The sequence below is a fragment of the Papio anubis genome, chromosome 15, assembly GCF_008728515.1.
Source record: "Papio anubis isolate 15944 chromosome 15, Panubis1.0, whole genome shotgun sequence".
Classification (NCBI taxonomy): domain Eukaryota; kingdom Metazoa; phylum Chordata; class Mammalia; order Primates; family Cercopithecidae; genus Papio; species Papio anubis.
Window position 1 is genome coordinate 57,967,855 of NC_044990.1, and position 15,613 is coordinate 57,983,467.

Genomic DNA, 15,613 nt, shown 5'->3' on the forward strand with positions numbered 1-15,613 from the left:
TTTGCTTTGGCATATAACACTTTGATGGATCAACCCCTTAACTATCATCTGTAGTGGTGTCTTGGCATTTGCTATGCTTCCTGGATGAATCACTAACAACAGTATGTCTAAGTAATTGATGTTACTGTATTTAATTTTGCTTGAGTATTCTGTTGTTAGCTTCTCTGAGTTTGTTGAGGGAAGAATGAAACTTTCTGTGAAGGAAGTTGGTGTTTCAGGCCTGGTCCTTAGCTGGTTTCAGCTCCTTGGTTTGCCTATGGTAGAATATGTTGACTTTTCCTTTATTCCTCTTGCTGAAGTCATACTTGTTATGACCTTGCCTCAGAGCTTCTAGTTGTTAGAAGCTAGAAGTTGTAGGGATTAATGAGATGGGATTTGCACGTGTTTCCTACACCGACTATTGTACCTGGAACATATTAGGCTTTTAGTAAATGTTAGCTGAATGATGGATGATTAATTGACTGAATGAAAATGCACGAATCATAGAAAGAAAAAGAGGCTCAAAGAGATTAATAACATCAAGATTATCCAGCTGGTAGGTGGTGGATCTATATCTTAAATTTAGATTTCCTGGCATCAGATCGTGTTCTTTTTTTAGTTTATTCATTTAGCAACTAACTTTTTTTCTAAAAAGATGTGAAATTAAGTAAGACAGTACATCATGCTAATTTTTAAAAAGGACAAAATAATTTTTCTACTAGTAACTCTAACAATATTACGTGGGGTTAATTGCTTTAATGCCCTTGCAAATGAAACTTAAACCAAACCAATTACACACTATCCAGCTTCAGTCCAGTCGCTGGGTCAGAGACAGTATCCGTAGCTCTGGATTTAGTTTTAGATAAGACTCTTTAAAGTTGGCTGAGGAGAATAAAGCCCCTTACAAAAGAAACAGAATGAATGGTTGAAGATAGAGGGAAAATCAGAAGGGAATAGTTAAAGAAAAACTAATTAGAAGTACAGTTAAGTGTGTTGAGTATATTAAATATTTAAATAGTATGAGGACTGAAAATAGGCTTTTGGATTTAATAATTAGAAGGTCATTGTTCTAAGCAAGAGATGTTTGGGTGAAAGCCACATGGTCATGAATTGGTGAGGAAATAAAAAAAGTGCAGAAAATGGGAGTATATACATATGTATATATATTTCTTTTCAGGATGTTTGTCACTAAAGGAAAGAGGGAGCTATGGAAATAGTTCAAAAAGCAGAAGAAAAAGTGTTTATTTTTAGCTGGGGGGAGGTTTTTTTTTTTCTCTCTCTCTTTAAAGTATGGTGTGAATAGAATATACACGTGGGTAGGGAGAAAGAAGTCAGTGTTGAAAAGGAAGGAGAGAGAATTTAAAGAAAAAACAATCCTTTGGGAGGCAAGATCTTCTCTGTACAGTTGTCTGGCATTTGGGAGTGAAGAACATAAGTTAGGATGGATGCCATAATGCTAAGTTTAGAGCTGCAGAGGAGAGAAGTTAAAGGAATTTTTGCTTGAAAGCTTATTTTCCTACATGAAAATAGGAAGCAAAGATTTTGACTGAGAGTCTCATGGTTGGAAGTGGAGAATGGTGGAATTGGAACACCTGCCACGATGTCAGTGAACTCTGATGGCCTTGTTGGAATTGGAAACTAAATTTGCTGTGGCAGCCATCTACATAGTCACGTGGTTTGTTTTCCTCCTCCACCAGAAGGCAGTAGACAGACTTATCCCAAACTGAGTCTTAATGGGATAGATGTGGCCAAGGATAAGAGGACTAGAGAATTGAGGGTGCAGTTGAATGTCTTGCAAGTTTTGCATTTTATAGTCCAGACTACATAGGGTAGAAGGTAAAACCAGGTAGCAGGGAATAGAGGGCCCAGAGAATAGGCTCAGTGGAAGTAAGGAATGAAAAATGTTGAGGCCAGGAGGTTGGGATCAAGAACCAAGTTGTGTGAATGTAATGTTTTCGAGAAGAAGCAGTTCTAGGTGACCAACCAGATCAGGCATTCTGTCAGAGGATAGAGAACTGAGTGTACTGAACCACCCAACTCTAGATATCCATCATTACTTCTTGTTTTGTAGCTGAGGTGTTAGGATGGTTTAGTTGTCTTGTATTACACTAGGATTTAAGGTTGAGGGGATGATATTGTGGGTGGAGAGCTGGCTTATAAATCTTACTCCCTGGGAATAAATGGACTTCTGTCAATGCCACTGATAAGAATAGGGCGATAGAGAGTCTGGCAGGCTATATGGACAGTGTGAACTTCAAAAGAGCCTCTTGATCTAGAATTGAAAATATCCAAGAAAATTTTCCTTGTCTTGTTCCCAGATAAGAGGGAGAGAGGTGAGGATTAGCACTCTTATTTGAGAGGGCTTTGAGGGATGTAGTCCCATTCATGGAAAGTTGGAGTTCAGTTAAATGTGGAGAGATCATTTTATAAAATGGCTGAAGGTATAGAGGAGTTAATCATCATATAGGGGTTCTAGAGATAGAGTGAAAATTTTTAGATACTGAATCGTAATGTATTAATTGTTTTTAATGTATTTGTATTAAAAACATGTATTTGTATTAAAATAATGTATTTGTATTAAATACATAATGTATTTGTAACAAATACATACATAACAAATAATGTATTTGTGTTAAATACATAATGTATTTGTAACAAATAAATACATAACAAATAAATAATGTATTTGTATTAAAATAATGTATTTGTATTAAAATAATGTAATGTATTTGTATCTATTAATGTATTTGTAATTAATGTATTTGTTTTTATACAATATATTCTACTTTCTTACTATATAGCATTTTGCTTTTTAAACTTTATTTAAAAATAATTTTAGACTTACAGAAAAGTAGCAAAAATAATACAAAGAATTCCTGTGTATATTTTACCCATTGTCCCCAAATAATATTTTACCACATTTGTTTTGTGATGAGTTCTTTATGTATATTTATATACAAGTACATTTTTTCCTTGAAACATTTTAAAGTAAATGGCAGAAATGATGTTTCTTTGTATCTAAATGTTTCAGTGTGTATTTCCCAAAAACAAAGACATTCTCTTATATAGAGTGCAGTTATCAAAATCTGTAGCATTGGTGCAGTATTAAACATACTTCACTGGTTTTCCTACTAATGTTACACAGCAAAAGAAAATACATTTTTATAAAAAATTGGAATCTGATCTCTGATTAAACATTACACTCAGTTATCAAGTCTCTTTACCTGCAACAGTTCTCTAATTTTTTCTTTTTTGTCTTTCATTACATTAATGTTTTAGAAAGGTTCAGGTCAGTTATTTTGTAGCTCTGTTTTATTATACTTTCACTCACTGGTTTTAAAATTCATTGGTGGTTCTTGCCTTAAATAGTTATAACTTTAGTGGTTGTCAAATGGTGATTTCCTAATTCCTTTTTTTCTATGTTTATTAATTAGAATTCTGTTACAGTTTTCTCTTGCTCCCAGACTATTAATTTATATCAGTATGTATTCATGGATTCATGTTTTATTTTATGAGTTATAATCTGATACTGTCATAATTTATTTTGAGGCTCATATTATCGCCGATTTGGCCAGCAGGAGCCTGTTCCATCTGCTCTTGCATCCTTGTAACATGTTCTTGGCATTTTTGTACTTTCTTACCATAGAGCATTCAGATAATGTGAATATGTCTGACTTCTGGAGTTTAATTTGGGTTGAAGAAGCACTGTGTACACTTATGCATGGGGCATCAATGGGAGAAAACTGACCAACACAATAGTTACTGCCACAATAGCTTACTGCTACTGTGCTAGGTGCATAATGAACATTTTCTCACAGAGTTGCTTGTGGAAAGGTTGCTAGAGTCCTTTATTAGCTGGGTTGTTGAATAAAGCAGTTGGAACTTTGGTGGCATGTTGCTCACAATGTGGGTGTGTCATCCTTACTATTGGAGTTCTAAAGAATAAGTAGTTGCCAGTGCAGCAGCTCATGGCTGTAATCCCAGCGCCTTGGGAGGCCAAGACAAGGGTATTGCTTGAGCCCAGGAGTTCAAGGCCAGCCTGGGTAACATAGCAAAACTTCAACTCTACAAAAAAAAAAAACAAAAAAAAACGTAATAAATTAACCAGACGTGATGGTGTCTGCTTGTCCCAGCTGCTTGGGAGGCTGAGGCGGGAGGATTGCTTGAACCCAGAAGTTAGAGGCTGCAGTGAGCTATGATTGTGCAACTGCACTCCAGCCTGGGCAACAGAGAAAGACCTTGCCTTTAAAAAAAACCCCAAAATCCAAAAAGCTCCCAAAGAATAGGTAGTATTGCTGTGAAACTAGAATGCCATTTTAGATTATATAAATGAATATACAGTGTAGGTAATAACTAGTTACAGCAAAAGGGCACTATGAGGAAAAATCTTGTAACAAGTGGGAAAGAGAAAAAGAAAAAAAAAAGCCCTTACGAATCATTGTAACTTCTAAACTGGGTTTCATTAGAAAATCATCACCTTAAAGTGGATACTATATGCTGGTTTTTACTCTATGTATTATTATTGTTAAATTATTGATGGCAACCAACATCATATCTGTGTTTATGTACTTGACTTTCTTGTGAAGATGAAAATAATTATCAGAGGTTTTTGAGTGGTTGTAGAATCTGTGATGATCTTGTTTATCATCATGGAGAAATTTAACAAATATGAGTTTTCTGACTTGTAGAAACTTATTCCTTTAAGCACAGATGGAAATCTCTTTAACATGTTACCTTCTGTCCTACATTAAAAACAGAAAGACATGTTCCTTTCTTTATCCCTATTCTAGGGAACTTGGAAAAAATACAGAAAAGTGAAAAATAAAAGAGAAAATGCAACTTGTAAGCAACCATGATACCTATTTTGTCTATTAACAGTCATTTAAAAACTGTTAACATTTTTGTCTTATTTAAAATTGGAATAATATATGATTCACACAGACACAACTCTGTTACTTCTTTAACATCTTTTCATGAACATTTCCTTACACTGTTAAAGATTCTTTCAAAACACCATTTAAAATGGCTGTATAATATTTTATTACCTTGATATAGCGTGTTTGTTTAACTCTTCTATTTTGGACAAGTAGTTTTTTTTTTTGTTTTTTTTTTTTCAGTTTCCTATTATTGTAGTATCATGATGAACAACATTAGAAAGAAATCTTGTTTAAGTTTCTGGTTAGTTCCCTAGGGTATAGTTTTAAAATGGGAAGTGTTAGACTGACATGTGGGAGCGTTTTGTGTTCGAAAAATAAGCGATATATACTTTATTTTTTAAAAATACAGCAGTACATATAAGTATAAAGAGACAAGCAGTCTAGGCACCCAGATCTTACCTATGTTAACATTTGGTGAACATCGTCTTATTCATGCTTATGTATAGACAGACAGGAATAATTTCATAATTATGGGATTATGCTATTTTAAAAAACGAAAAATTTAAATTATGATTTTGTTTGAATTTAATAACAAGGGAAAAATACCTTAAGCTCTAGGTAAATGCTGAACTCTAGGTAAAGGTTTCTTTGCCACAAAAATCTTAGGTTCTATAAGAGTTCACTAAAATTAGGAAAATGGTTTATAAAAAACAGTAAGAAATCGGAGTATTTTTTAAAACTGCATGTTTAAAGTTTGGATATGAGATACGAAATCCCTGCCGTGAAAGATGAAGTTGAGTGCTGTTCATACGTTCTGTCATCTCTTTCTTCAGTTCTGAATTTTATGTTGTATTTTTGCTTTTTTAGGGCATATAATATTTGCTTTCTGTTTACCAGAAGTTAGTCTATAGTTCTATGTTTAGCCTTAGGTCTATATTTAAATGGATTTAGTGCTTAACATTGTATCTTTTCCATGGATTTTCTGTTTCTGTGGTTTTTGTTCTGATTGAGTTTTTAGTTGTCTTGTTTTCATCATGGGGAGTTGCTTTTTCAAGGACACATGGGTGCTGTGTATTCTGTCTTCTTTCATGTTTAAAAATGTCTATTCGTGGAAGACAACTTGGCAGGATGAACTTTTTTAAAAATTTAAACATTAAAACTATGAAACATTTCAAACATAAAGTAAAAGATAGTTCTATATCCACCATGGACATAATAGGTGTTAACATCTTGCTGTATTATTTGTTTGAGATCTTGAACTTTTTTTTTTTTAAAAGAAATGAAATAAAGCATTACATTCTATGCTTTTCCTCATCTGTTTATCCTCTTAACGTTATCCTGAAGCTGATATTTGTCATTTCTGTGAATGTTTTTCTGCTTTTCTTTTAATACTTACATGTATGCCTTATTATAATATGTATTTTAGTTTTAGATTATGTGAAAATGTATTTGTTATAGTATTCTGTTTTATACTTTTTGAACTTTACTCATTCAGCATGTTTTAACGATTTATCTGTGATGGTTAATATAGATCTAATTAGTCTTATAAATCATGGGATAATAGTTATTTATTGCCTACTGGCTAGAAAGTTGTTTTAAGTTTCTCACCATTACAAATATTGCTGCCTTGAACATTCTTGTACATACCACTTTATTTCCATGTGAGAATTTCCTAGTGTTAACATTTGGAAGTAGAACTCTTGGGTCTTGCACACTTTTACCTTTACTAGTGTTACTGGAAAGGGGTCTGGATCAGAGAGGGTTCTTAGATCTCATGTAAGAAAAGAATTCAGGGCAAATCCATAAAGGGAAAGCAAGTTTATTAAAGAAGTAAAGAAACAAAAGAATGACTACTCCATAGACAGAGCAGCCCTGAGGGCTGCTGGTTGCTCATATTTATTGTTATTTCTTGATTATATGCTAAACAATGGGTGGATCATTCATGCCTCCCCTTTTTAGACCACATAGGGTAACTTCCTGATGTTGCCATGGCATTTGTAAACTGTCAGGATGCTTGCTGGTGGGAGTGTAGTAGTGAGGACAACCAGAGGTCATCTCTTGGCCATCTTGGTTTTGGTGGGGTTTAGCCAGCTTCTTTACTGCAGACTGTTTTATTAGCAAGGTCTTTATGACCTGTAACTTGTGCCAACCTTTTATCTCATCCTGTGACTAAGAATGCCGTAACCTTCTGGGAATGCAGCCCAGTAGGTCTCAGCCTTATTTTACCCAGTTCCTGTTCAAGATGGAGTTGCTCTGGTTCAAACATCTCTTGACAGTAGGAATTACCAGATTGCTCTTCAAGGTGATTGAATTTATTTATACTGTTACTAGCTAATTCAACTCCAACTCTCTTCTTTCCAACGTGCAGTTTTACTTCCTTCATTACTAGAAATATTTTATTTTTATTGATTTACATTTCTTCTCTGTGCTGTTGTTTCATGTGTTTTGTGTAATAAAATTATTCTAGAGTTGGCGTTTTTACTGTGTCACCCAAAAAGTATCTGAAACAGGTCTCAATTAATTTAGGAATTTATTTTGCCAAGCTTAAAGATATACTGGCGACACAGCCTCAGGAGGTCCTGACAACATGTGCCCAAGGTGGTTGGCCTACAACTTGGTTGTATATATTTTAGGGATACATAAGATATCTATCAGTATGTGTAAGATGTACATTTATTTGGTCTGGAAAGGTGGGACAATGGGTAGGGGGGCAGTGGAGAGTGGGGACTTCAGGTCATAAGTGGATTAATAGATTTTCTGATTGGCAATTGGTTGAGTTATTATCTAAAGACTTGGAATCAATAGAAAGAAGTTATGATAAGAGGTTGTGGAGACCAAGGTTTTATCATTCAGATGAAGCCACCAAGTAACAGGCTTCAGAGAGAATCGATTATAAATGCTTCTTATCAGACCTAAAGAGTCTGTTCTATCAGCCTTAAGGTCTGTGTTGATTTTAATGGTAATGAGGCATGTCCACTCCCTCTTCTCATCATGGCCTGAATTAGTTTTACAGGTTAACTTTGGAATGCCCTTGGCCAAGGGGAGGAGTTGTATTAGTCATATATATATATATATAGAGAGAGAGAGAGAGAGAGAGAGAGGTTTATTAACTCACACAATCACAAGGTCCCACAGTAGGCCTTGCATCTGCAAGCTTCAGTTTTCAGTTTTGGGACTCAGTATGGCTCTCCTTGCTACTCAGCTTTCCAGACCAAATAAATGTACATCCAGCACAGGAAAGAGATGTAGGCAGGGCACCTAGGCCAGTCTCGTCTTTTCATATTTTTTTGCCTGCTTTATATTCTAGCTGTGCTGGCTAGATGGTGATGGAGGTCAGGAGTTCGAGACCAGTCTGGCCAACAGAGTGAAACCCTGTCTCTACTAAAAATACAAAAATTACCCAGGGTGTGGTGGCACACACCTGTAATCCCAGCTACTTGGGAGGCTGAGGCAGGAGAATCGCTTTAACCTGGGAGGCAGAGGTTGCAGTGAGCTGAGATCTTGCCACTTCACTCAAGCCTGGGCAACAGAGCAAGACTCTGTCTCAAAAAAAAAAAAAAAAAAAAAAATTGGTCTCAGTTAAACTTTCCTGGATTGGACAAGGGAAGGCCCTCAGAGAAAGCCTGGCTGCATCAACGTAGATTTTCTCTGTAGATGGAAATCTCCCACAAAAGATGGCTTTTCAGGGCTACTTCTGTTTGCAGGCCCTCTGAATAGCAATCTCAAATTATGTCAAAGCCGTATAATTTGGGGTAAAATAGTTTGATTTCCTTAGCTCTCTCGTCTAGCTATGGTAAGCATGGCCGTCACTAAAGTAGTAGTTATTATAAAGGCTTGGGTGATGTGGGGTTGGAATTTACATTCTTGTTTAGGGTACATATTGAGTGACCTGTAGTTTTCAGAAACCATTGTTTAATTTTGTAAACTTTTAGGGGCACATATTTACTTACTAAATTATGGTGACTGCTTCGTAACAGTTGAATATGAAATATTTCAAGTTTATATATGTAAAGCACTGTGGGAATTGTAGAAATCTGTGAGGTATGTAATATTGAATCTTGATGTATTCAGTGCATATTGCATCCATTATTTGACAAGCTCCCATTTCCATGAGGGAAAAACTCTACGAGGTTTAGAGGATAGTATATTTAATGTGAAGCCAATTCTATGCCCTAAACTCTGTTACCTGATTTAGGGGATACCAAGATGAACAAAGCATATTTCCTAAATATCAAAAGCTTATGATCTGATTGGGAAGGCAGACATAATTCCCAAATCTAATTAGAGATGGCCAGGTGTCCCTAAGCCCCCAGGGACTCAGAAAGCAGCACAAACTTGTGAGTGAATGTTTCCTGGAAGGAAATGGTTGCAATTAGAATTTACTAGTTCTTGTTTTCTGTTCTTCTTCCTAAATAGTTTTGCTTTTAAAACCTCTTAATGTTCAGATTCTGATTGCTGAATATTTTGATATTTTTCTATGCTTTAATGTGTGAGACCTCAGTCTTTTATTATTATGTATATATTCTTTGCACAATTTGACTTTCAAACTTTATTAGCCACCCCATTTTTGACTAATTTTTGGTACATGCAAATCAGAAACTTTCTGGAGAATCTGTCAAAATGTCCTTACTTAATTTGATTAAGGAAACAAAACCTTTGATTACTAGTTACCATTATCATTATATTGTCGATGGCTTTGTTGGATAGAATACTAGTATGTTAGCTTGTGAAAACCAAAGCACTGGAATATTTTGAAAACTTGAAAATTTAAATAGTTTTATAAATTCAAACACTATCATTTAAAATGTCTTCTGCTTTTAAAAAATGCATTGAAACAGCCTTGTTATCAAGCACATGGGCTTGCTGTTGCTGCCTGATGGATACACAGAGACCCAGTAGTATGTGGAACTGGCTTTTGAGAAAAGAAAGGCTTTACTACAAAACTGGTAAGCAAGAAGATAGGAACAGATTCAAAACCGTGTCCCCAGTTTAGGCTCTAAGGCAACTTTTAAGGGATCAGAGGGCCGGGAAAAGGATTTAGGAATGTTGACTTGGCAGGGTCTGATTGGAGAGCTGCGAATTTGACCATTTGTGGAAAGGTATATTGATGTGGATTGTAGTCTCAGATCTTCCAGGCCAATGGACCCCTGTTTTTGGTCACATCCCAGTCTTCTTGGTTCTGAGGGGAGGATTCTTTGGTTGTGGGGATTGTTAGAAGTCAAGCTTTTTCTGTTGCATATGCCCAGGCTACATGTGTTGCAGTCTCTAAATCTGTTACACCTGAAAGGTACTTGACATTTTGTTATTGACAGAGTAGGCTCAGTTTGGGCTGGTCCTGTGGTTGTAGCTTCTCCATTTTGGTTTCTAAATTATGGTCTCCAAGCCACTTAAGGAGGGAAATCTTAAAAACTAGAATCACTCTGTGTTGTCATTTTATTAAAACAATTTGATGAAAACCATATTTGTCTTGGAAATTAGCTCAATTAATTTATGTGAATATTAAAATATGCCATCATCTTTAATTGGATCGTTTTAGGTTACCTTATCACCTAGCTTTGACCCAGGTATCCTACACAGGAGGAAAGCCATGCTGGTTGGGAACCAGTTGTCATGCCAAAGGAGTATCCTGATTAATGTAGTTCGGGTTAGGCTTGGAGTAGGGTGGGTTAATTCCCACAGAAATTACTGTGGACTTACAATGAAAGAGTTATGGAAAGGATTTTAGGGAGACAATCACATGTCTACTCTGTTTAACACCCAGCATAGTCGCCAACAAATATTCAAAAAGTTCCAGGCCTTAATGAAATCAAGATATTGTACTGTGGAGAGACACAAACTCAAGTTCGTTGCCAGACTTCAAAAAATGCCATCTTTTAAAAGTAAACTTAAAATATATCTAACACATATTGTGATATAAAACTACAAAAAGTGAGCTGAACATCATCCCATGATGAAACATATAGACATTAATGACATACATTGTGGGCTTTTCATGATAAATTGATGGGAGCTAGATTGTTGGATTTTCAGAAGACTTTGAGAGGGTGAGTGGAGTCCAGCACGGAGCAGCGTCCTTGAAGACAGACAACCTTAGAGGGAAAGAAAGCGTGAGAAGGTGTCAACCCAGCACACTCAGATGTTTTCTCTCCTTTATGTTGGTTTTTTCTCTTCTCTCTCTCTCTCTTTTTTTTTTTTTCCATTAAGGATTAGGAGATCAGCAAGCCATATGTTCAGATCATATTGACCTATTGATAAAAAGTCATAATTGTAGGACAGATTCGTAAATACTTCTTTCCTTAGATAAGATCTGAGTAAGGTAAATAGAATTTTGAAGAGAGTATGTTTTTGTTGATATTTTGTAAGATTTCAAGAAGCGTATCTCTCCTAATCAAAGGAGTGTAAACACAACAAATGAATGTGCCATAGAGAGCATGTTGTGTTCCAGGAGGGAATCTTGGTATTTAGTATATTTACGTTGCAGTCTTAACACATGAAAAGGAATTTGACCAGAGTTGTGATTCTTTTTTAAATAGAAATTTATATAAGATCTTTATTCCACCCGTTTGACTTCTTTGTTCCTTGGAGGTCTTTGAGAAGTTAATGTTCTTCAGCCCTCTCTCTTTAATTTATTAGGTTGGTGCAAAAGTAATTGTGATTTTGCCATTAAAAGTAATGGCAACATATTAAGGAAAGTAGTACTAACTGTTAGAGACGTCAAAATACTTGTGTTAGCAAGGTTTTTCTCTCTCAGAGCTTTCCATCTTATGTCATTATGACTGGTGACCTATATTATATTTTCTTTTAATTTTAACCAAGGCTGAATCAGAGTACTTTGGGGGACTTACTTCTATTTAATATTTTCAGAGTGTTCAACAAGACAGATATAACCTCCACTTTTGGAGAGCTGTTACTTTAACAGGGTCTCCCTGTATTGCCCAGGCTGGTCTTGAATTCCTGGGCTCCAGTGATCCTCCCATCTTGGCCTCCCAAAGGGATTACAAGGTGTGAGCCACCACAGTCAGCCAAGTTTTTTATTGAGCTAAAATTTATCTCATTGCAATGACTCTTATTCCTGGATCTGCCCTCTGATACTCAATATAGTAATAATATGATAGTATACATATTCATAGGCTGTTTAGATCACTTTTTTTTCCTACTTTAAAAATGATTTGTAAAAAATTACAGTTCTCTTCCTGTAGGTCTAACCTACATCCAAATTAAAACAGAAAAGAAATGAGAAGAGGTCACATTGCTGGCTGACCTACCAGGCTCTAATGTAGTGCACTGCTTGCCAAGCAACACTTGATAGCGCATCTGCACAGTCTTATCTTGTTACTTTTAGAGAACATTCAGTGAGGTCTCTAGCGTCTCAAAAGCAAAGCATCCAGTTATTACATTAATATTTTATCACCTTAAGATAGAATGAAAGGTTATTATACAGGATAAATGCCAATAAAAGTAAAAGAAACAATCTTTATACACTAGAAGGCTGTGCTTCCAGCTAGAGTTAATCATAATGCTTACAGTTTTCTTGTTATTAAAAACACTCAGTATACATCTGTAAAGACTAGCTACAAATGCTTTTAAGACAGCACTGTTGTCATTTTTTTTTTCTTTAAACAAAAAGAAAAAAATTTCGGTTCATTCACTGTGCAACTTTTCACCACCCTGGTTGATACATTAAAGACAGTTTAGTTCTCATGTGCTATATTGCCCACATTTTTTCAGGAGACTTACAAGTAGGAAAAGCTGGAAGCTTTTGAGGTGATGTATAAATCGGCACATAGCTTAGCGCATTACGGTATACAGGTAGGTCCCCTCTTCTCCTGCCTCCCCCTCCTCCTTTTTTGCTATTAGGTAATTGTTAATGAATGTCAAAGAGAACCATTGGAGAACATGTTTAAGAGAAATTATTCTCAAGTGGAATTGTCTAATTTGATAAATATGATTTTCTTTTAACCCTTGTAATGAATTTGTTTAAAAGGCAATCAAAGTTGGTTAATTCATAGAGTCAATTTTATTGCTGGCACAAAGATATCAAAATTACATAATATTATTTAAAGTAAATTGAAAGTTATATATGCTACAGTAGGTAGAGGTCGTTGACTGAGTTAGTGAGTTTTACTGTTGATGCATGGTAATATTCACATATTATAATTTTGTCAAGACCGTAGGTGTTAGGTAGGGCAGTTGAAATAAATTAGGGCATGTTTTATAGGCTCCAAAGCTTTATTTTGGAGCTTATATATAAAAGTGTTTGTAGTTATTCCTTTCATTTTAGTTATTTGAGTAAATTCTGACAGTTTTTGAAAGTAAGTTGGTCATTCTGGGGAGCACATTTTTGTATTTAATGTGGTAAAGAGTGTTTTTTTGTGAGAAACTGGAAGAATGCTGTTTTGCATATAAAGTTCGCTGTATCTACATTTGCAACTTTAATAAGAGATGTGGAAAAGTGGTTTTCCCTTTTCGACACCTTCACAATTAATTGTTTAGGTGATATTAACAAGTAGATATCTGTATTGTACTTTTATTTGACTTTCTTTGCTCATCTAACATTTTTGATCTTAAAATATTATCACTTAAAGATAATTAAGTGAGGAATTCTCCTGGATACCATGTAGTAGGAAGACATGGGAGACAGATTGTAATACCAGGTGCAACATGTCGCTAGTCAAGAGGGTGGTCATTTAGTGCCTACTTGAAAAGTGCTTCAAGAAATATAAATTTCATAAGGCTCATAATCATAAAATTCACTTATGTTTATTTGGTTTTAGAATTCAATTTATGTGAATTGATTTAATTATGTAACTCTTAATGTTATGTTTGTGGAAAGAGTGGTCTTAGTAATTTCAAAAATGATTTTAGACATGATTGTGACAGTTTTGTTAAGTTATACTACATTTACTATCTCACAAAAATGTTTTGCTAGTGTGATCATTTACCAAGACATGGAAAAGCAATGTATAGTAAATTGACCTCTTGTTTTACTTTGCATTTATTTATTTATTTTAAAGATGAGTGACTACTGACTGGATTGTTAGAGAGTACCACATAATTTCTCCTTGAGGTGATGAACTAAAGTAAATAAAAGGGAAGAAGTGGGAGAATAGTATTTGTTAAATCCTTCAGTGTGTTGGTTGTTATATTAGATGCTTTCCAAATATTATTTTACAACCCTATGAGGATTTTGACTGCATTCAGAGCTAATAAGTGAACACTAAGGCATAGAGAAAATTTTATCAGAGGTCCTAAATGGTAGAGCAAAAATTTACATGCTGATCTTTCTTTTTTTGTTTTTTCTTTTTTTCTTTTCTTTTTTCTATTTAAGACAATGTCTTACCCTGTCATCCAGGCTGGAGTGCAGTAGTATGATCACGGCTCACTGCAGTCTCATCCTCCTAGGCTCAAGTGATTCTCCCACCTCAGCCTCTTTAGTAACTGGGACTGCAGTCACATGCCAGGCCTGGCCAATTTTTGTATTTTTTGGTAGAGATTGGGTTTCACCATATTGCCCAGGCTGATCTTGAACCCCTGAGCTCAAGCAGCCCGCCTGCCTCAGTCTCCCAAAATGCTGGGATTACAGGTGCAAGCCTCTGCGCCCAGTCCAACATGCTGCTCTTTCTAAATTCCAAAATTCATTTTCATTTTGCTACTTCACATTCAAATTGGTATGTATACTAGCTCTGACAAAATTTATTTGGGGGATTATTTTTAACTTTGAATTTCTTAGAGTAACAGGAATAAATCAAAATATGAAAATTAAATAATACAGAAAACTATTAGTTTCTTTTGAAATCGAGATTCCAGTTTTAAAAGTATCTTCAAATTTTTAGTAAGACTTTTTGCCAAATATATTTAAGGATCAAAGTACTTCTTGATGAATCACTTTTTATAGTTAGTATTGATGCCTTTGACTCATCTTAGTTTGTCTGCATGTAATTATTACCAGTTCCTGAAGAATGACCATTTCAAAGATTACCATAAGTAAGCAAAAGGTCTTCAGTCACACTGCTTGGCTTTACTTCCTTACTTTACCCTTTCTTACTGTTGTGACGTTTGGCAAATTAGTTTCTGTACTCCCTGTTTGTTTATTGTTTTCCTTTTATTGGTGATAATGACAGTCTCTGTCTCCTAGGATCTCCTAGGTTGTTGTGAAGATTGAGTTAAGTGATTAAAGATCTCAACATGTTATTAACATTTATTGAACTCTCAGTGAATTTGTTGAGATGAAGAACATTTGCTAGAGTTTTATATACACATCAACTCGTTTTGCTTTAGTAATTTTTTTGTTGGTTTGTTTTTTTTTTGAGATGGAGTCTCGCTCTGTCGCCCAGGCTGGAGTGCAGTGGCGCAATCTTGGCTCATTGCAACCTCCGCCTCCCGGGTTCAAGCAATTCTCCTGCCTCAACCACCCAAGTAGCTGGAATTACAGGTGTGCGCCACCACACTCAGCTAATGTTTGTATTTTTAGTAGAGACAGGGTTTCACCATGTTGGCTAGGCTGTTCTCAAAATCCTGGCCTCAAGTAATCCACCCGTCTTGGCCTCCCAGTGTGCTGGGATTACAGGCATGAACCACTGCGCCCGGCCTTGCTTTAGTAATTTTTTTTGTACTTGGGAAAACCTACTTAGAGTACTCCACATTTTTAGAATGTTTATCTGTTTTATTCCATTTCATTAATTCAGCTTTCATTTCTAATTATTCTAGATTCACACATTTTTTCAGGAGGCTCATAAGTAGGAAGAGATGGTAGTAGA

General features: G+C 35.4%; 1 protein-coding gene across 2 annotated transcripts in view; it reads left to right on the forward strand.

Moving 5' to 3' along the window:
- Positions 1-15,613, forward strand: part of NDFIP2 (Nedd4 family interacting protein 2) — a 71,512-nt gene that overhangs the window by 20,248 nt on the left and 35,651 nt on the right. The window lies entirely within an intron of this gene.